Raw genomic sequence first — 18,788 nt, 5'->3', positions numbered from 1 at the left:
TCAAATCTGGTAACAGACATCTTTTTACTAACTACAGGCCTGTGTCTTTATTGTCACAGTTTTCAAAGATATTGGAAAACTTTACAATAACAGATTGGATACATTTACTGAATGACACAACTTGCTTAATGACAGTCAATATGGTTTTAGAGCAAAAAGGTCCACAGCACTGGCATTGTTTGGTGCAACAGAAGAGATCAATAAACATGTGGATCAAAGGAAAACAGTAAAAGGATTATTTATTGACTTAAGAAAGGCTTTTGTCACAATCAATCACAACATATTATTACAAAAGGTGGAGCTTTATGAGATAAGAGGAGTGGCTCTGAATTGGATTAAAAGCTATTTACAAAACCGGAAACAGTTTGTTAAACTTGGGGACTGCTGTTCTTCATATCCGGACATCATTTGTGGGGTTTCTCAGGGTTCTGTGTTGGCACCAAAATGATTTATTTTATATATCAATGATTTATGTAAAGTTTCAGATGTGTTTAAAGCAGTTCTCTTTGCAGATGACACAAACCTATTTTTTCAGGAGATAATTTGCAACAACGGGTGGGTGTAGGCATTGATAAGTGTTGCTTCTGCCTACACGATTTGGGCACCATGTACATTGTTTTCTTCTTCTTTTCTTTCATGTAACTTTTTTGTTTTGATTTTGTGGTCTGTAAATGAGTGATTTTTTTGTTGTTAAGCAGTGGTGCCTAATAAATTCAAATTTCAAATTCAACCTTTATTATTAAACATACATCACAGAGTCTGACTGTTTGATGACATTGCAACAAAGGTGGCAGGCACAGTTGAATGGTTCAATTTTAAGGATGGATGCAGTTTTGTTAGGGCAGATACACAAGAGGAGATTTTTGTCCATTACACTGCCATCAGCTATAACAATCCCCGCAAATACCTCAGCAGTGCTGGAGAAAGAGCGATGGTGGAATTTAATATTGTAGAAGGAAGGAAAGAAGGGACCACAGGCGGCTAATGTCACTGTCACCGTCCAGGACAGTACAACCTCCTGATCTTTTCTGAGGGCACACAGGCTAAATGCCTTTTCTTGTACTAATTTGGACCACCTATTTGTGTTCTTAGATCTGAAAACAACGAAAGTTGTCTCCAAGACTCCTGATTAGGAGATGATTAAGCTGAAAGAGCAGGAAGCACATCTGAGGAAGGAACTGGAAGGTGCGAAAGATTACTTCCAGGAAGAGTTGGCAGCTCTGAATGACGATTACAACAAAGACCTGAAAGCCACAGAAAAAAGTACAAAAGGAAGATGGAAAAACAGGCCACCAGCAAAGGAGAACAGCAGGCCACCAGGAAAAGAGAACAGGAGATACAAGAAGCCAAATTCTTGAAAAAGCTGGAAGAACAGAAAGCCAACAGGAAAAGAGAACAGGAGGATCAAGAAGCCAAATTCTTGAAAGAGTTGGAAGAACAGAAGGCCACCATCAAAAGAGAACAGGACGATCAAGAAGCCAAATTCTTGAAAGAGTTGGAAGAACAGAAGGCCACCAGCAAAAGAGAGCAGGAGGAACAAAAAGCTAAATTCTTGAAAGAGCTCAAAGAACAGAAGGCCACCAGCAAATGAGAACAGGAGGTATCAAGAAGCCAAATTCTTGAAAAAGCTGGAAGAACAAAAGACCACCAGCAAAAGAGAACAGGAAGAACAAAAAGCTAAATTCTTGAAAGAGCTCAAAGAACAGAAGGCCACCAGCAAAAGAGAACCGGAGGAACAGAGGCCAAATTCTTGAAAAAGCTGGAAGAACAGAAGGCCACCAGCAAAAGAGAACAGGAGGAACAAGAAGCCAAATTCCTCACAGAGCTGGAAGAACAGATGGCCACATTTGAAAAGGAAAGAATATCCAAGACACAGAGTCCTTGGGTTTATGTTTTTGGTGGACTCTGTGTTGCTGTGGGGTTCTTTTCAGCTAAGTGTCTCACAAAATAACAAAGACTGAAGTGAAGGCGACTTGACTACTGAGATAAACCTTTGTTTATAATTAATTTTTTTAAATCAATATAGTTGACTGTAATCATTTTAAATAAACATGTACAACTGCTCCTGTTCTCGTCTTCACAAATTCTTGTGTGTGAGAAACAGCAATTTCTGACTTTTATAATTAAGTGTCCTGTTGCCCCATGACAAAGAAAATTTTATTAAAAACTAACAACTAGACAGTTACCAATGTCCTTTACAGGGGTCCATACACACACATACCAGTGCTACTTTTATGCCTTTAGTCCCAATTTAGCAACACTTAATGAATTAAGTTCCTTTCAAATGTACTGTTTAACATATTAAAGTGAGATTTCATCCATCCACATTAAAACCACACATTTCCCAGACTAAAGAAGATTAATCCTGAAAGACATTCCTGTATTGCCATGTTCTAGCACATGTAAAATGACAATTGATGTCTTTTGAAAAATAAATATTTTACAGCACTTTGTAATGATTTTAGTATTTTCATGGCTTAATTTGCATATCCTTTAATCTTCTGATTATATTATGGACTGTAGATGATGGAATCCCCAAATTCCTTGCAATTGAACATTGAGAAACATTGTTCTTAAACTGTTGGACTAGTTTTTTCATGCAGTTGTCACAAAGTGGTGATCCTTGCCCCATCTTTGCTTGTGAATGGTTGAGGCTTTCGGGGGTGGCCCTTTTATACCCAATCATGGCACTCACCTGTTTGCAATTAACCTGTTCATCCGTTGAATGTTCCAAACAGGTGTTCTTTGAGCATTCATTAACTTTCCCAGTCTTTTGTTATCCCTGTCCCAGTTTTTTTTTTAATGTGATGCAGGCATCCATTTTTACTAACTACAGGCCTGTGTCTTTATTGTCACCATTTTCAAAGATATTGGAAAAACTTTACAATAACAAATTGGATAAATTTACTGAATGACACAACTTGCTTAATGACAGTCAGTATGGTTTTAGAGCAAAAAGGTCCACAGCGCTGGCTTTGTTTGATGCAACAGAAGAGATCAATAAACATGTGGATCAAAGGAAAACAGTAAAAGGATTATTTATTGACTTAAGAAAGGCTTTTGACACAATCAATCACAACATATTATTACAAAAGGTGGAGCTTTATGAGATAAGAATAGTGGCTCTGAATTGGATTAAGAGCTATTTACAAAACCGGAAACAGTTTGTTAAACTTGGGGACTGCTGTTCTTCATATCTGGACATCGTTTGTGGGGTTTCTCAGGGTTCTGTGTTGGCACCAAAATTATTTATTTTATATACAGTGAGGAAAATAAGTATTTGAACACCCTGCGGTTTTGCAAGTTCTCCCGCTTAGAAATCATGGAGGGGTCTGAAATTTTCATCTTAGGTGCATGACCACTGTGAGAGACATAATCTAAAAAAACAATTCCGGAAATCACAGTGTATGATTTTTTTAATCATTTATTTGTATATTACTGCTGCAAATAAGTATTTGAACACCTGTGAAAATTAATGTTAATATTTGGTACAGTAGCCTTTGTTTGCAATTACAGAGGACAAACATTACCTGTAGTTCTTGACCAAGTTTTCACACACTGCAGCAGGGATTTTGGTCCACTCCTCCATACAGATCTTCTCCAAATCTTTCAGGTTTGGAGTTTCAGCTCCCTCCAAAGATTTTCTATTGAGTTCAGGTCTGGAGACTGGCCAGGCCACTCCAGGACCTTGAAATGCTTCTTACGGAGCCCCTCCTTAGTTGCCCTGGCTGTGTGTTTGGGGTCATTATCATGCTGGAAGACCCAGCCATGACCCATCTTCAATGCTCTTACTGAGGGAAGGAGGTTGTTTGTCAAAATCTTGCAATACATGACTCCATCCATCCTTCCTTCAATACAGTGCAGTCGTCCTGTCCCCTTTGCAGAAGAACACCCCCAGAGTATGATGTTTCCACCCCCATGCTTCACGGTTGGGATGGTTTTCTTGGGTTGTTCTCATCCTCTAAACATGGTAAGTGGAGTTGACTCCAAAAAGCTCTATTCTGGTCTCATCTGACCACATGACCTTCTCCCATGCCTCCTCTGGATCATCCAGATGGTCACTGGTGAACTTCAAACAGGCCTGGACATGTGCTGGCTTGAGCAGGGGGACCTTGCTGCCCTGCAGGATTTTAAACCATGACAGCATCATGTGTTACTAATGTAATCTTTGTGACTGTGGTCCCAGCTCTCTTCAGGTCATTGACCAGGTCCTCCTGTGTAGTTCTGACCTTTCTCAGAATCATCCTTACCCCACAAAGTGAGATCTTGCATGGAATCCCAGACTGATGGAGATTGACAGTCATCTTGTGTTTCTTCCACTTTCTAATAAATAATCATAACAGTTGTTGTCTTCTACCAAGCTGCTTGCCTGTTGTCCTGTAGTCCATCTCAGCCTTGTGCAGGTCTACAGTTTTGTCCCTGGTGTCCTTAGACAGCTCTTTGGTCTTGGCTATGGTGGACAGGTTGGAGTGTGATTGATTGAGTGTGTGAACAGGTGTCTTTTATACAGGTAACAAGTTCAAACAGGTGCAATTAATACAGGTAAAGAGTGCAGAATAAGAGGGCTTCTTAACGAAAAATTACCAAGTCTGTGTGAGCCAGAATTCTTGCTGGTTGGTAGGTGTTCAAATACTTATTTGCAGCAGTAACATACAAATAAATTATTTAAAAAATCATACATTGTGATTTCCGGATTTTTTTTTTTTTTTTAAATGTCTCTAATATGACAATTTCAGACCCCTCCATGATTTCTAAGTGGGAGAACTTGCAAAACCGTAGGGTGTTCAAATACTTATTGTCCTCACTGTATCAGTGATTTATGTAAAGTTTCAGATGTGTTTAAAGCAGTTCTCTTTGCAGACGACACAAACCTATTTTGGTCAGGAGATAATTTGGGATCTGAAATGAAGTTAAAGAGTTGGTTTGATATGAGCCAACTTTATTTATGTTGCAGCCACGAACTCAGGCAGCCACTGCTGTTAAATTACCTGGGTTAAGTGCGCCACCTTGTGGTGCAACAACAAAACACGCTCCACTCAAAGTCCAAAATAAAACACTGCAGGTATAACACAGGATAAACAAAAAAGAATAAACTAGATAGACAATGTCAAAGTTACAGAATTAAAATTATGTAGGTGGTCTCTTTTAACCAAAGTTAAGGTGAGAATCTTAACCAGGAACACAGAAATAACATTTAACATGAACCCATCACACTCTCTTCAAAAATGTCATCCTGACATTTCAATTATACCCTTTACCTTAATTGATGAAGTCATGGATGATTGTAAATAAAAACAGGGCATATCACAGTCTAAACTTTGCTCATGAGAAACTCAGACTACCGTGCACTGCAGTTAAGTATACTCCTGATAATATTAGTCTATGTGCCCAAAAATTACAGTAGTACACGCATATTACAATAACCATGAATTTGTACCATTCACACCAAACACACTTATTCGACCAGCAGTCCTTGGTGTTCTCTTTGTACAAAAACCAACAAAACCGCACTTAGGTCTAATAGTTTTAAATACTACCATGGCCGCCAGTAACCTCTAACAGCTATCTCCTCGTTCGCTATGGTTCTCTCTGGAAAGCTTGGCTGGCCAAGAGTATCATACGTCAGCATTCTGGGTTGCTTCTTCTGTCTCCATGAATACCGAGGACTCCGCTCTGCTTCTCCAACTTCATCACCCAAGCTGCCAGAATCTCCTGTAGCTCCATCATTGGTGCTCTCTTCTGACACTGGAGATAGGGCCTGGTCCTCCCACTCCTCAGCAGGTTGGAAAGGCTCCTGCAGATCTGGGACAGCACCCTCACCCTGGGGATGGAACTCCTGAGCTGCAGGATTGAGTGCAGATGACCCGAGGATCCAGCTGAAGACTAAGAGAGGGTTACAGCATGGAAGTCGTCATCCGAGTCATCCCCCACATCCTGTGGAGTGCATTTTGTTTCAGGGTTTCTTTTGGTTTTGTCTCTGTGTAGGCTCTCAGTTGTCCAGGTGGTTTCCATAGCGGAGAAGCTTGAATCTTCGACTGGACTGGGTTGCTTGACGCGAGGACGTTTCACTTCAGATCGCAGAAGCTTCCTCAGCTAAGCTGTCCAGTCGAAGATTCAAGCTTCTCTACTTTGGTTTTGTCCTTTTTCTTTGTGTCAGCTGCAGTTGGGACATGACTTTCATGAGACACTACTGAAAGGAACTCACAAGGAAACAGCATGTTTCGGTGCAGTACTCTTGTTCTGCCCTTGCCGTTTTCAGGCTCCAGCTCAAGCACTGGACTGTTCTCCCCTCTTTGAATTTTGATTATGTAAATGTTGTCTTCCCAGTAGGAGCGGATTTTTCCTGGTCCCCTTTTTCAACATTTTTTACAAGAACATGGCTGCTCACTTTCAGCACGGGACCCCACACTCTTCTGTCATACTCAGGACTTGACATAAACCAATTTGCCCCACTGGCCCACAGGGCCAGTAGAATTTAGAATTTAGTGGCCCACACTGTAGGAGCACTGGCCCATGGTTTTGCACGTGAGATTTCATGTTATTCCACCCTGAAATCCTGCAAATAAAACTGCCTATATAATATAAACCAATCCAGTAAAAACAGAAAATAGTTAATGGACCATGAAGTTAAAAAAAATAGAATTTATCAGAGGGCATTCTCAAGTGTAAAAAAATAAAGTGAGTCCCATAAAATTTAGAGGGCATTTTTTAAACAACCCTCAGAGTTGGCTAACTCGTCAGAAATGTAAAATACAGATGTGGGTCCATATCAAAACTAAAAAGTATGCCTTGTCTGGATTGGAGTTATAGATCTAAAAATTGAAAAATAATTATGCTTGGCTCCTTTGCTAATGTTGTTACCGTGGGGTTTCCACAAAGGCAAGCTGGTTAGACTTTTAAACTATAGCTTCAAAACAGCCAGGGCCTACCAGGACCAAGCATATACTTTACTAACTTGTCAGCATACGACGGATAGGCCCTGCAGATTTGGAAGAAAACCTCATTCTTCACTTGGTCATGACCAAGCCATGGCTATTTCTGTGGCCAGGTCGGACAAAACCTCTCTTCCTCTTGTTTCTTTCATATAGCCTGTCTATCTCCCTTAACTCATCATCACTAAGCTTCTTCTTCTGGCCAATTCCTTTAGCAAAACTCTTTGCTGGTTGTTGTCCGGGTTTGGGTGGTTGCAGTTTAAACATATTTCAGTTCGAATTTCAAAGCGTTCTGTTAGATTTTCATCTTGTTCGTCTTCGTTTCCTGCAGCTTCCCGCTCATTTAAAGATGCTAACGAACATTGCCGAAGATCGGTGACAGAAATGGCCGGACGCACGCTCCACGCATTGACATACATTTAAATGTGCGCCAGATTCTGCGGGAGCATGGAGTGTGGTTAGGGATGGGTATTGATAAGATTTTATCAATATCGATACCATTATCGATACCGCTTGTGAATTTTCTGTGTACTAAAAGTAGGCTTTTCAGGTTTTCTATGTAAACAACATTGTATTGAGTCTCAAAGTAAATAAATATGAAATTGGTCACCGGATCCTTAAACTCTGGACCTAAATAAACTCTACATGGCGGCTCCTTGATCTCTGAACATAAATAGAAATACACAAAATCTGTAGTTTTTCTCAAAAGCATTTCCTTTCAAACATTATTGGCATGACTGTCTTTCCATACATCTGAGCTGAACTGTTGAAAGAGCTCAAAGAACAGAAAGCCACCAGCAAAAGAGAACAAGAAGAAGCTAATTTCTTGAAAAAGCTGGAAGAACAGAAGGCCACATTTGAAAAGGAAAAAACATCCAAGACACAGAGTCCTTGGGTTTATGTTTTTGGTGGACTCTGTGTGGCTGTGGGGTTCTTTTCAGCTAAGTGTCTCACAAAATAACAAAGACTGAAATGAAGGCGACTTGACTACTGAGAAACCTTTGTTTTTAATTTATTTTTTAAATCAATATAGTTCATAAACATGCACAATGTGCTCCTGTTCTCGTCTTCACAAATTCTTGTGTGTGAGAGAAACAGCAGTTTCTGACTTTTTAATTAAGTGTCCTGTTGCCCCATAACGAAGAAAATTTTATTAAAAAATAACAACTAAACAGTTACCAATGTCCTTTACAGGGGTCCACACACACACACACACACACACACACACACACACACACACACACACACACACACACACACACACACACACACACACACACACACACACACACACACACACACACACACACACACACACACACACACACCAGTGCTACTTTTATGCCTTTAGTCCCAATTTAGCAACACTTAATGAATTAAGTTCCTTTCAAATGTACTGTTTAACATATTAAAGTTGAAATCTGAGATTTCATCCATCCACATTAAAACCACACATTTCCCAGACTAAATAAGATTAATCCTGAAAGAAAGTCCTGTATTACCATGTTCTAGCACATGTAAAATGACAGTTGATGTCTTTTGAAAAATAAATATTTTACAGCATTTTGTAATGAGTTTAGTATTTTCATGGCTTAATTTGTATATCCTTTATTTAGATTTTTTTTACATTCATGCAAATTAGCAATTGCAATTAAGTAGAGTCAAAAAAGTGAAATGAATAATTGGTCTGTTTTCCCTGCAATTCGCAGGTCATACGGAGGAGTCTGAGAGTCAGTGAGTCAAAAACTACCACATAGTCAAGTCTGAAATTTGGAGTTTTGATGGACACCGATGAGGTCTAGTGGACCTCTTAATTTATACCAGATTGGCATTGATTATTAAGCAAATCAATTAGTGAAATTAAATAAACAGACAGGCCTATTAATTTGCTTGTGAAATCTTGTTGCTAATTGCAGGGTCCTGCTGACCACTGGAGGCTGCTGTTGCTTATGTCATACAACCCCAATTCCATTGAAGTTGGGACGTTGTGTAAAATGTAAAAAACAGAATAAACTAACTTGCAAATCCTTTTCAACCTACATTCAATTGAATACACCAAGATATTTAATGTTCAAGCTGATAAACTTTTTTGTTGTGCAAATATTTGCTCATTTTGAAATGGATGCCTGCAACATGTTTCAAAAAAGCTGGGACAGTGGTATGTTTACCACTGTGTTACATCACCTTTCCTTCTAACAACACTCAATAAGCTTTTGGGAACTGAGGACACTAATTGTTGAAGCTTTGCAGGTGAAATTCTTTCCCATTCTTGCTTGATGTACGACTTCAGTTGTTCAACAGTCCCGGGTCTCCGTTGTCGTATTTTGCGCTTCATAATGCGCCACACATTTTCAATGGGCGACAGGTCTGGACTGCAGGCAGGTCAGTCTAGTACCCACACTCTTTTACTATGAAGTCACGCTGTTGTAACACATGCAGAATGTGGTTTGGTATTGTCTTGCTACAATAAGCAGGGACATCCCTGAAAAAGACGTTGCTTGGATGGCAGCATGTGTTTCTTCAAAACCTGAACGTACATTTCAACACTGATAGTGCCATCACAGATGTGTAAGCTGCCCATACCATGGGCACTAACACACCCCCATACCATCACAGATGCTGGCTTTTAACAGATGTGTAAGCTGCCCATACCATGGGCACTAACACACCCCCATACCATCACAGATGCTGGCTTTTAAACTTTGCGCTGGTAACAACCTGGATGGTCTTTGTCCTCTTTTGTCCGGAGGACATGGCGTCCATAATTTCTAAAAACAATTTGAAATGTGGACTCCTCAGACCCCAGCACACTTTTCCACTTTGCAGCTGTCCATTTTAAATGAGCTCAGGCCCAGAGAAGGTGGTGGCATTTCTGGATGTTGTTGATGTATGGCTTTCACTTTGCATGGTAGAGTTTTAACTTTCACTTGTTGATGTAGCGATGGACTGTGTTAACTGACAATGGTTTTCTGAAGTGTTCCTGAGCCCATGCGGTAAGATCCTGTACACAATGTCGGTTTTTAATGCAGTGCCGCCTGAGGGATCGAACATCACAGGCATTCAATGTTGGTTTTTGGCCTTACCACTTACATATAGAAAGTTCTCCAGATTCTCCGAATTTTCTGATTATATTATGGACTGTAGATGATGGAATCCCTAAAATCCTTGCAATTGTACATTGAGAAACATTGTTCTTAAACTGTTGGACTATTTTTTTCATGCAGTTGTTCACAAAGTGGTGATCTTCACCCCATCTTTGCTTGTGAATGGCTGAGGCTTTTGGGGATGCCCCTTTCATACCCAATCTTGGCACTCACCTGTTTCCAATTAACCTGTTCACCTGTGGAATGTTCCAAACAGGTGTTCCTTGAGCATTCATCAACTTTCTCAGTCTTTTGTTGCCACTGTCCCAGCTTTTTTGAAATGTGTTGCAGGCATCCATTTCAAAATGAGCAAATATGTGTACAAAAACAAAAAAGTCTGATTGAACATTAAATATCTTCTTTGTGGTGTATTCATTTGAATATAGGTTGAAGAGGATTTGCAAATCATTATATTGTTTTTATTTACATTTCACACAACGTCCCAGTTTCACTGGAATTGGGGTTGTAGATAAAACTTTCTCATGTAAAATTTGGTTTGTATAAAACAGTGTCTTCCTCAAACTTCTCACCTCAAAATAAAACAAAATTATACCTAGAATATGTTGCTCACATTTGGCAAATAACATTCATCTAAAAACCTTATAACAGCAGTCAACATGTACTTGTACATACTATTCATCCTTTTCTGAGTCTCATCCAGGATATGTATCCACAACATCCATGATTTCAAATCAGATCTAGATTTTCCTCAAAATGCAACTGGTTTCTCTTCACAAACCTTTGATAAATGCATGGCTGGACTACTGAGCTAAACCATATATATATATATATATATATATATATATATATATATATATATATATATATATATATATATATATATATATATATATATATATAAAAAAAATCAAGACTGTTCACTGTAAAATAATGTGCTGCTGTTTTCAGCTTTACAAATACGTACTTGCGTGTGTTATTGCACTAATCTTTGTATGTTGCAAAGTATAAACTGAAGTATATGCTGCTTAAATACTGCCATCCTTAGGTTAGTCATTGGACATGAAGACAAAAGCATGTGTGGCAAAATTCAATAATTACCTTTCTAAAGAGTCTCTCATAACATGGCATATATATGATTGAGCTGTTTCAGAGGTCTTGCGAACACTGTACTGTACTGTGATGAAGAAAAACCTGAGCAGGATGGAGAGACTCTCTTTGCCAGTCAATTTACACCCCTATCATCACCTATGGTCATGAACTTTGGGTAAGGACCTAAGCAAGTTCCCAGATACAAGGGGTAAAAATGAGATTCCTCCGCCAGGTATCTGGGCTTACACTCAGGGACAAGGTGAGAAGCTTCAAAATCCAGGAGGGACTCTGAGTAGAGCCACTGCTTCTTCACAGGAGCCAGCTGAGGTGGTTCAGACATCTCGTAAGCATACCCCCTGGTCATCTCCCCAGGGAGGTCTTCCAGACATGTCCAACTAGGATGAGGCCCAGGGGAAGACCCAGAACATGCTGGAGAGATTATATTTCCCAGCTGGCTTGGGGACGCCTCAGGATCCCCGGGAATAGTTAGAAGAACTGTTGGTCTACTGCAACTTTTGACCTGGATAGGCAGCGGAACAATGACTGAATAACATGGCATCGCATTCAATCACATTTTCAATATGAAAAGTTTTGTACCCAATTTATTAAACGACAGCAGTAAATGGACATGAAATCAAACATTTATTGTCCTCCAACTCGTATATACAACTCAGGTCTTGGTATCACAAAATATTTTCAATAATGGAATAAATACTTGTTGAAAATGCAAATAAGCCAAGGATCTATTAAAAGAAGATGACTGGCATTGAATCATTAAACAAAAAGTTATCTTAAGCCAGCAGGACAACACTTATATTATCAATGGTGTGCCTAAAAACCTGAAAGATGTTCACAGTGGCCTAAAAAAGCAGGTTTGCATGTGGTGTAACCTTGAAGTAAGTAAAAGTATCCGGCGCTGAGGTCAATATTTTCATCTTAGAAATGTTGGACAGTACCAATTAAAAGGGACATCTGAAAACACACAAACTCAAAATAACATTTTGTTTAAAAAGTAATAACAATACGTGCACGATTACATTAAGTGCAAAATTTTGCCCTTAAAGCTTGATTGCACATTTTAAAGTTTAAAACTGACCAAATCTCAAAGGGATTCACTGCTACAGTACTTGTATACGTTTCAGTAACAACATGGTTAAGATGAAATTTGTGAACACTGAAAATTTTTTGACATGAATCAAACAGCAGCACGTTAACCAAACACGACTGTGATGGCAGCAGCCAATGAGGGTGACACAATTTGGCATGAACACCGGATTATCTGTGTTAAACTAGTTCGAACGATCAGCAGAACACGTCAGGTAACGTGCTAATAATACGGCATGTCACTGACTCTACACAGAGGAGCTGGTCTGAAACCCCATCCTTGGACACAACAACCTGCTTCAAGATGAGGAGCGTCACTCTGCAGCCAGAACACTGCTCTGAGAGAAAAAAAAGAACCTCTCCAATGTGGATTTTTTTTTTTTGTAAGTATTACCACTGGCTCAAGAAAGTACCACTTCTGCATGCCAAACGACTGCATATGAACTGAGCCATGCTGAACAAAAAGAACCAAAATGTCAAAAAAAAAAAGGGTCAACCGCAGGGATTTGAGAGCCCCACTCCCTTGAGCGGTTGCTTCTTCAAGCTGTCACAATAGCTCAATTTCTAAGACAACTTCTCAATCTAGGATTTCTGTATCAAATCCAGATGAAGGATTCTATCCAGATCCTTTCATTCCTTTAAAAAAAAAATTCAGGTCAGTTCAAGGCATTTATCAGGATATGGGGACTAAAATATTGAAAGTGGCCTTTATCTGTCGATTGTAAAGATTAATTTCAACAATTAAAAATCTAGACTCTGCACCCCCACCCACCCTTTTGTGCTATAACCTGCTTGCACAAAAAAGTGCCAGAAAAAAAACCCCACCCAAAACTCTGCAAGTTACCCTGAAATGACTGTTCAGCAGTGCTTTTCATGCAAGTCAGACATCACTTCCAGCTCACGTGGATCTCTGGATCATACACTGTAAATGATGCTGCAGGGGAACCCACGCAGGAACATCCCAAATTGGGTAGACCCCCACCATCAGGGTTAACTCCCCAACAGCAATGGTTCAAGTAAAAATGGTTCATTCTGCTGTGCATTTAAAACTACACATTTAGATACTTTACTCTGCTGTGGCTATGACAGTGTGAAGCAGAATAAGAAAAAAGGAAGCGCAGCACAGTGCAAATCAGCAGAAAAGCTTCAATTCAGACTGCAGCAAAACAAACATGCACCAAGCAACAGGACTCCCCCCTTCTCACAGCGGCACACTAAACAAACTGTTCATCAAAGACGGGAAAAAGCAGTTCGAGAGCAGACTAAAGAGACGGTGGCACCAAACAAACCCTTTCCCTAAACAGTGTATTTTCTTTGGAACAAACACTGCAGCACATCAGCTAATAGAGCCTGGATCCCAGAGGGAACCTCAATATAGGACACTTTCTCTTCCTCCACTCGAGCTATTAATACACCCAAACAAAAGAAAAGAGGCTTAATGGGAACTCACACAAATTAAGTTAGACAAGAGCTGCTGGGTTTAGCTCCAAGGGTTCCTACTTGTCATAAAGCACTCTACTATTCATACATCTCACTCTACTAGTACTACTACTGCTGCTGTGTGAGTAAAAGTACTGCATATGTACATTGTTACGCCCTTTAAAACCATCAGGTTTGGACCCAGTTTTTGAGTTTTTTTTTTTTTTTTAAATGGCAACACAACACGGACAAAAGATGCATAGTTTTAAGCATGATACTGAGGATATTAAATATTAAATAGAATTTCTGAACAAGCACAATGTACACCATCAAAAACAAAAACAGGAAACGTCAAAACGTGTTTCACTAGTCACACAAAACAAACAAACGCATATGAAGTATACTCAACAAAAATATAAACGCAACACTTTTGGTTTTGCTCCCATTTTGTATGAGATGAACTCAAAGATCTAAAACTTTTTCCACATACACAATATCACCATTTCCCTCAAATATTGTTCACAACCCAGTCTAAATCTGTGATACTGAGCACTTCTCCTTTGCTGAGATAATCCATCCCACCTCACAGGTGTGCCATACCAAGATGCTGATTAGACACCATGATTAGTGCACAGGTGTGCCTTAGACTGCCCACAATAAAAGGCCACTCTGAAAGGTGCAGTTTTGTTTTATTGGGGGGGGGGGGATACCAGTCAGTATCTGGTGTGACCACCATTTGCATCATGCAGTGCAACACATCTCCTTCGCATAGAGTTGATAAGGTTGTCAATTGTGGCCTGTGGAATGTTGGTCCAGTCCTCTTCAATGGCTGTGCTGTAGAAGAATTTTTAGGTCCTTATTTGAACTATGATGAACTATCAAGTGTCCTGATCTGAACTGTATGTCCTCTGGCTGAACTAGCAGGTGTTCAACCCAAAAAAAGGGCTCTATTAGTCATTCAGTCTGTCAGGGGCTTTCCAAGGCCTTTTAGGTGCTTTCCCGCAGGCCACGTGCAGGGGCCTCGGGCCAGCTGCACCTGTGGCTGAGGCCACGTGCGGGGGGGGGGGGCCTCAGGCCAGCTGCACCTGTGGCTGAAGGTCTTTTAAAAAAATCAGTTGTAAATCCTTCACGTTTTAATGGGAGCGTTTGTCACATTGAAATAATGGCCTAACACATGCTTAGGGTTCACTAGAGGACGCTTCCAATAGAAAACCATGTCTTGGGAATGAAATAAATAAAAAAAGTCGAAGGAGGAGCGATGCCCGCGGGTCTCCAATAAATAGATGAGCGCGGTTGTCACATATTCAGTCTCTCTAGAGGACTCAGTTTGTCTAAGCTCTGTGTCGAAGGCTTAAATAAACTTAAAAACTCTGTGCATTTTATCTTGCTTAAGGCTGAATTATTCCAAAGTGTTGTGTCCTTTTCTAGCAAATCACTTGCAATTAGTTTGTGTTATCTAAAAGAAGACATCCTGAGACGACCAAAAAGAGGACCACGACAGAACTTGGCGAGCCAGCTTCAGGAGGGTCCAGGGGCATTCCGGCAGCCTGGGGCAGTCCAGCTCATCCCTCCAGACCGTAAATAACAGTGATCACGACTAAAAGGTAAGCAGAAACCTTTTATAACTTCTGCACAATCTGGAGGAGTGAGTCGGGATTTCCGTCCAAGTTGACAGGTGATATTTTTTAATTGCCTCTTACCCAAAAGAACCTGGACTACGAAAATTGATAAAAGACAAAAAAAAAAAAGATAAGATTGAAAATTATCAGGCCTTGTAGATAAAATGCTCAGAAGGTGTGTGTGTTCCTGGAAAAAAGAATGTCTGTGTGAGTGAAAGGTCAGGAATGTTCATGAACTCTGGTGCGGAAAAGAGTGCGTGGAGAACTAACCTGGATGCTTGGGGAATAATTGGTGTTGAAATTCGTTACTAACGTGCCGGCTGACAAATAGATTCAAGGTAATACAAGGTTATTTAAAGAGTTTAACAGAGACTGAAGTGAAATAAGTGAGAAAAAGAGTTTAACAGAGAATACGTGCAGAGGAAGCACAAGATAAGCACCTGAGGGGGCGCAGTAGAAATACCGTACGTGATAAAGAGATTTAAAGAGAAAAGTGCAAAGTAGCACAGCTGACAGTAAGTAAAAGAGCTCAATAAAGGACGTCATTTTTTAAGAAAAGAGAAAAACTATAAAAAAAAAAATAAAAAAAATGAATGAAGAGTTAGTGCAGAATACATGAGAATTAATGAAGCAGAAAATAGTGCAGTAAGGCACCAAATACACGCTTGTGGGGCGTGGGAGAAGAATAAGTAATTAAGTACACAGTAATATGAGTTTTTTATAAGAAAAGAAAAAGAGAGTATTTTCAGTGCAAAGGCACATTAAGCTCACGAGGAGCTCAGTAAGTGAAGAAAAAAAGTAGAAGAAAGTGCAGAAAGGCACAGGATACGCACGCGAGGCGCGGTAAGGCGTGGAAATAAATGAAATATTGTATGCTCAGAGAGGAGCTTGTGGAAAAAAAATATATATTAAGCACAGGATACGCACGCGAGGCGCGGTAAGGCGTAGAAGTAAATGAAATATTGTACGCTCAAAGAGTAGCTTGTTAAGAAAAAAATAAATAAATAAATAATATATGAGTTGCTGGCAGCGCCGGAGAAGCTGTCTAACGTGAAGAAGAGATACATATTTAAACAGAACACATTGGTGTTAAGTGATTAAAAAGGTTGTTTAAAGCCGCGGAGTGAAAAGTGGCAGAAGTCTAGATAGAGATATATAGAAAGTTGTTTTTAATAATTTTTGTGTATAAAGCTTTTGAAGATTGGTGTGTGGGAGAGCGGAGAGTAATCGGGGAGTTGCAGGCAAAGCTGTGAGGGCTTGCAGGCTGGCTGACATACAAGATTAATGTGAAGAGTAGGTACGAGGAGGAGGTGTTTAGACCCAACAGAAGGACTTGGGAGGTGCATGACAGGCAGAGAGGAAAGTGTGAAACAGAGACAGTGAAGAAAAAGACAGGAAAAGAGACTGCTATGTAAATACAGAGAAGGTAGATATTATTTCAAAGAAAGAAAACTAATAAACAAACATAGCAGAAAAAGACAAGAAGCAGAAAGGTAAAAAATTAGAAGGAAAATAGAAAGTCAAGAGCAAAGACATTAGGAAGTGTTAGGGTTGTAAGAGGAGTAAAGAAATAAAATTGGTTATAAATCAAAAGAGTTAAAGCTTAGATTATAGTGAAAAAGCTGACAGACTGATCAATGCTTGGGACAGTCATTGATGGGAGACTTAAGTGATAATGAAATAATACTCCCAGAACATTACTTGACTGACGGAGACATCGAAACCCAGGGAATCAGGACACATTTTTGGCTGGAAAGGACCTATTTTGACAGTGTAGGAGCAGAACATTGGCAGGACGAACAAGAGATCAATCAGAAATTATGGCAGATTACTAAGGTAATCAATCTGAAGCAAAAGAAAGAACAATTCCCTCTAATTAATTGGGAGCTGCTGATAAGACGTCTGTGGCATCAGGGTTTAACTCCGTGGCTGGAGCTGCTTTGTGCTGATCCTAATAAAGAAATTAGCATACCATTAAATCATTTAATAACACTGCCAACCGATCCAGGTGAAGAACTGTTTCCTAGGTTGACTCTGACTGTGGTCCCAAGGAAGGTTCGGTGGGAAACAGGTAAATTTTCGTATTTAGTTAAAGAAAAAGAAGACGGGCATAATAGTTGGAAATTTAATCCTTTTAAGGGTTTAAAATACAAAACAGGTGTTACAGCCGGCAAGTTATTGGTCTGGATCAGGACAGCCCCTGAGGGACTACCAGAGCACCATAGAAACATCTCATATAGCGTTTGTCAGGGTTACATGGGTAACTCTCAAGGTCAAGGTCGGGAAAGTACCCCGCTAGACTTAGTACTAAGAAAATATCCAGGAAAACGCACTAAGGCCAACCAATGTATGAGAAAGTGGCACAAAAGGTCACATGGGGGCAGGCAATGGCCTTTGGAGGGATCATTTGATCCGGTGATGTGTGAAGCAGTTGCGGTAGAAATACAGAAAAAAGAAATTAAAGATCAGCAGAAGAACGTAAATAACAACAAAAAACGCACTGAAGAAAAAGAAGTTTTGGCCTTGTTCAAGCAGGAAGCACAGAGGCTACAGCAGAAAAGAGAAAAAATGACAGAGGAAAGATCCAAAGACACTAAAGCCAGTGCACCGAGCTGGGAAGCAGAGCCACCCCCATATAAACGTCATGATATGGGAAGGACAGCTGGACAATTTGTATTAGGAACTCGTGAAGAGGACCAAGGCATGGATGTGGAGGGCAAATTCACACTGACACTAAAAGCTCGTGAGCCACAAGGAGACAGGTCCTCAGTCTGTCAAATGGATCATACAAGGTCTCCAAGTCCGAAAGTAAGTGGTCGCTCACCACGACCAGCAGGGGGGGCCACAAATAACAGTGACACGGAGGCAGACGAGGATAAAGAGAGAGACCTGAAGTCTCCGCCTGCACATCGAGGTCCACTGAAAACCGTCCCCTCCCACCATAAGTCAGCCGACTGGACCTTCACAGGCTATAGAGGCTCCGAAGAGTGGCACAAGAGCTTCTGTGACACACTGGATCTGGCCAGAAGAGATAATGAAGAACTAGCTGAGCAGCTTCGGCTAGCGAAGGAAAGAATACAAAGACATAGGGACGCCGAGGAAAGAAGAATATTACAACAATCGACGCCCAATCAAGGGAATCACATTATAGAGCCACCCACCCGAAAAATTTCTGGTGAGATCGTCATTGAGAGTGCAAAAGAGGCCCGACTCAGGCAAAGACAACAATGTGTAGCCAAAGACATAGCGGCTTTAGAACAGGATATAACCAACTGGATAGACTGCCTGGAACCAGTCAGTCGCACTCGATCTGGAAGACAGTATGGAGCCCCCACAGAAGAAGAGGAGGATGAAGACCTCATATGCCCACTGGTGGTCAGGAATGGTCATCATGTGTATACCCCATGGAGCTGGACAGACATGGTGGGGCTGGCCAACAGGCTGCCAGACATCACCCAAGGAGCTGGGAGATGGATAACTGCCTTAGAAGAAGGCACTGCAGGGGTAACCTTGTCTTTAGG

At 40.4% G+C, this 18,788-nt stretch overlaps 1 long non-coding RNA gene across 1 annotated transcript; it reads left to right on the top strand.

Annotated features, from left to right (window-relative positions):
- Window positions 1-865: 865 nt before the first annotated feature.
- Window positions 866-1,255, top strand: LOC117500960. The gene is made up of 2 exons (XR_004557898.1): window positions 866-1,008; window positions 1,093-1,255. It is a non-coding gene; the product is annotated as an uncharacterized LOC117500960 (long non-coding RNA).
- The last annotated feature ends 17,533 nt before the right edge of the window (window positions 1,256-18,788 follow it).

The sequence above is a fragment of the Thalassophryne amazonica genome, chromosome 19, assembly GCF_902500255.1.
Source record: "Thalassophryne amazonica chromosome 19, fThaAma1.1, whole genome shotgun sequence".
NCBI classification, from domain to species: Eukaryota; Metazoa; Chordata; class Actinopteri; order Batrachoidiformes; family Batrachoididae; genus Thalassophryne; species Thalassophryne amazonica.
The sequence above is the reverse complement of the archived record's forward strand: the minus strand, read 5'-3'. Positions and strand labels throughout refer to the sequence as shown.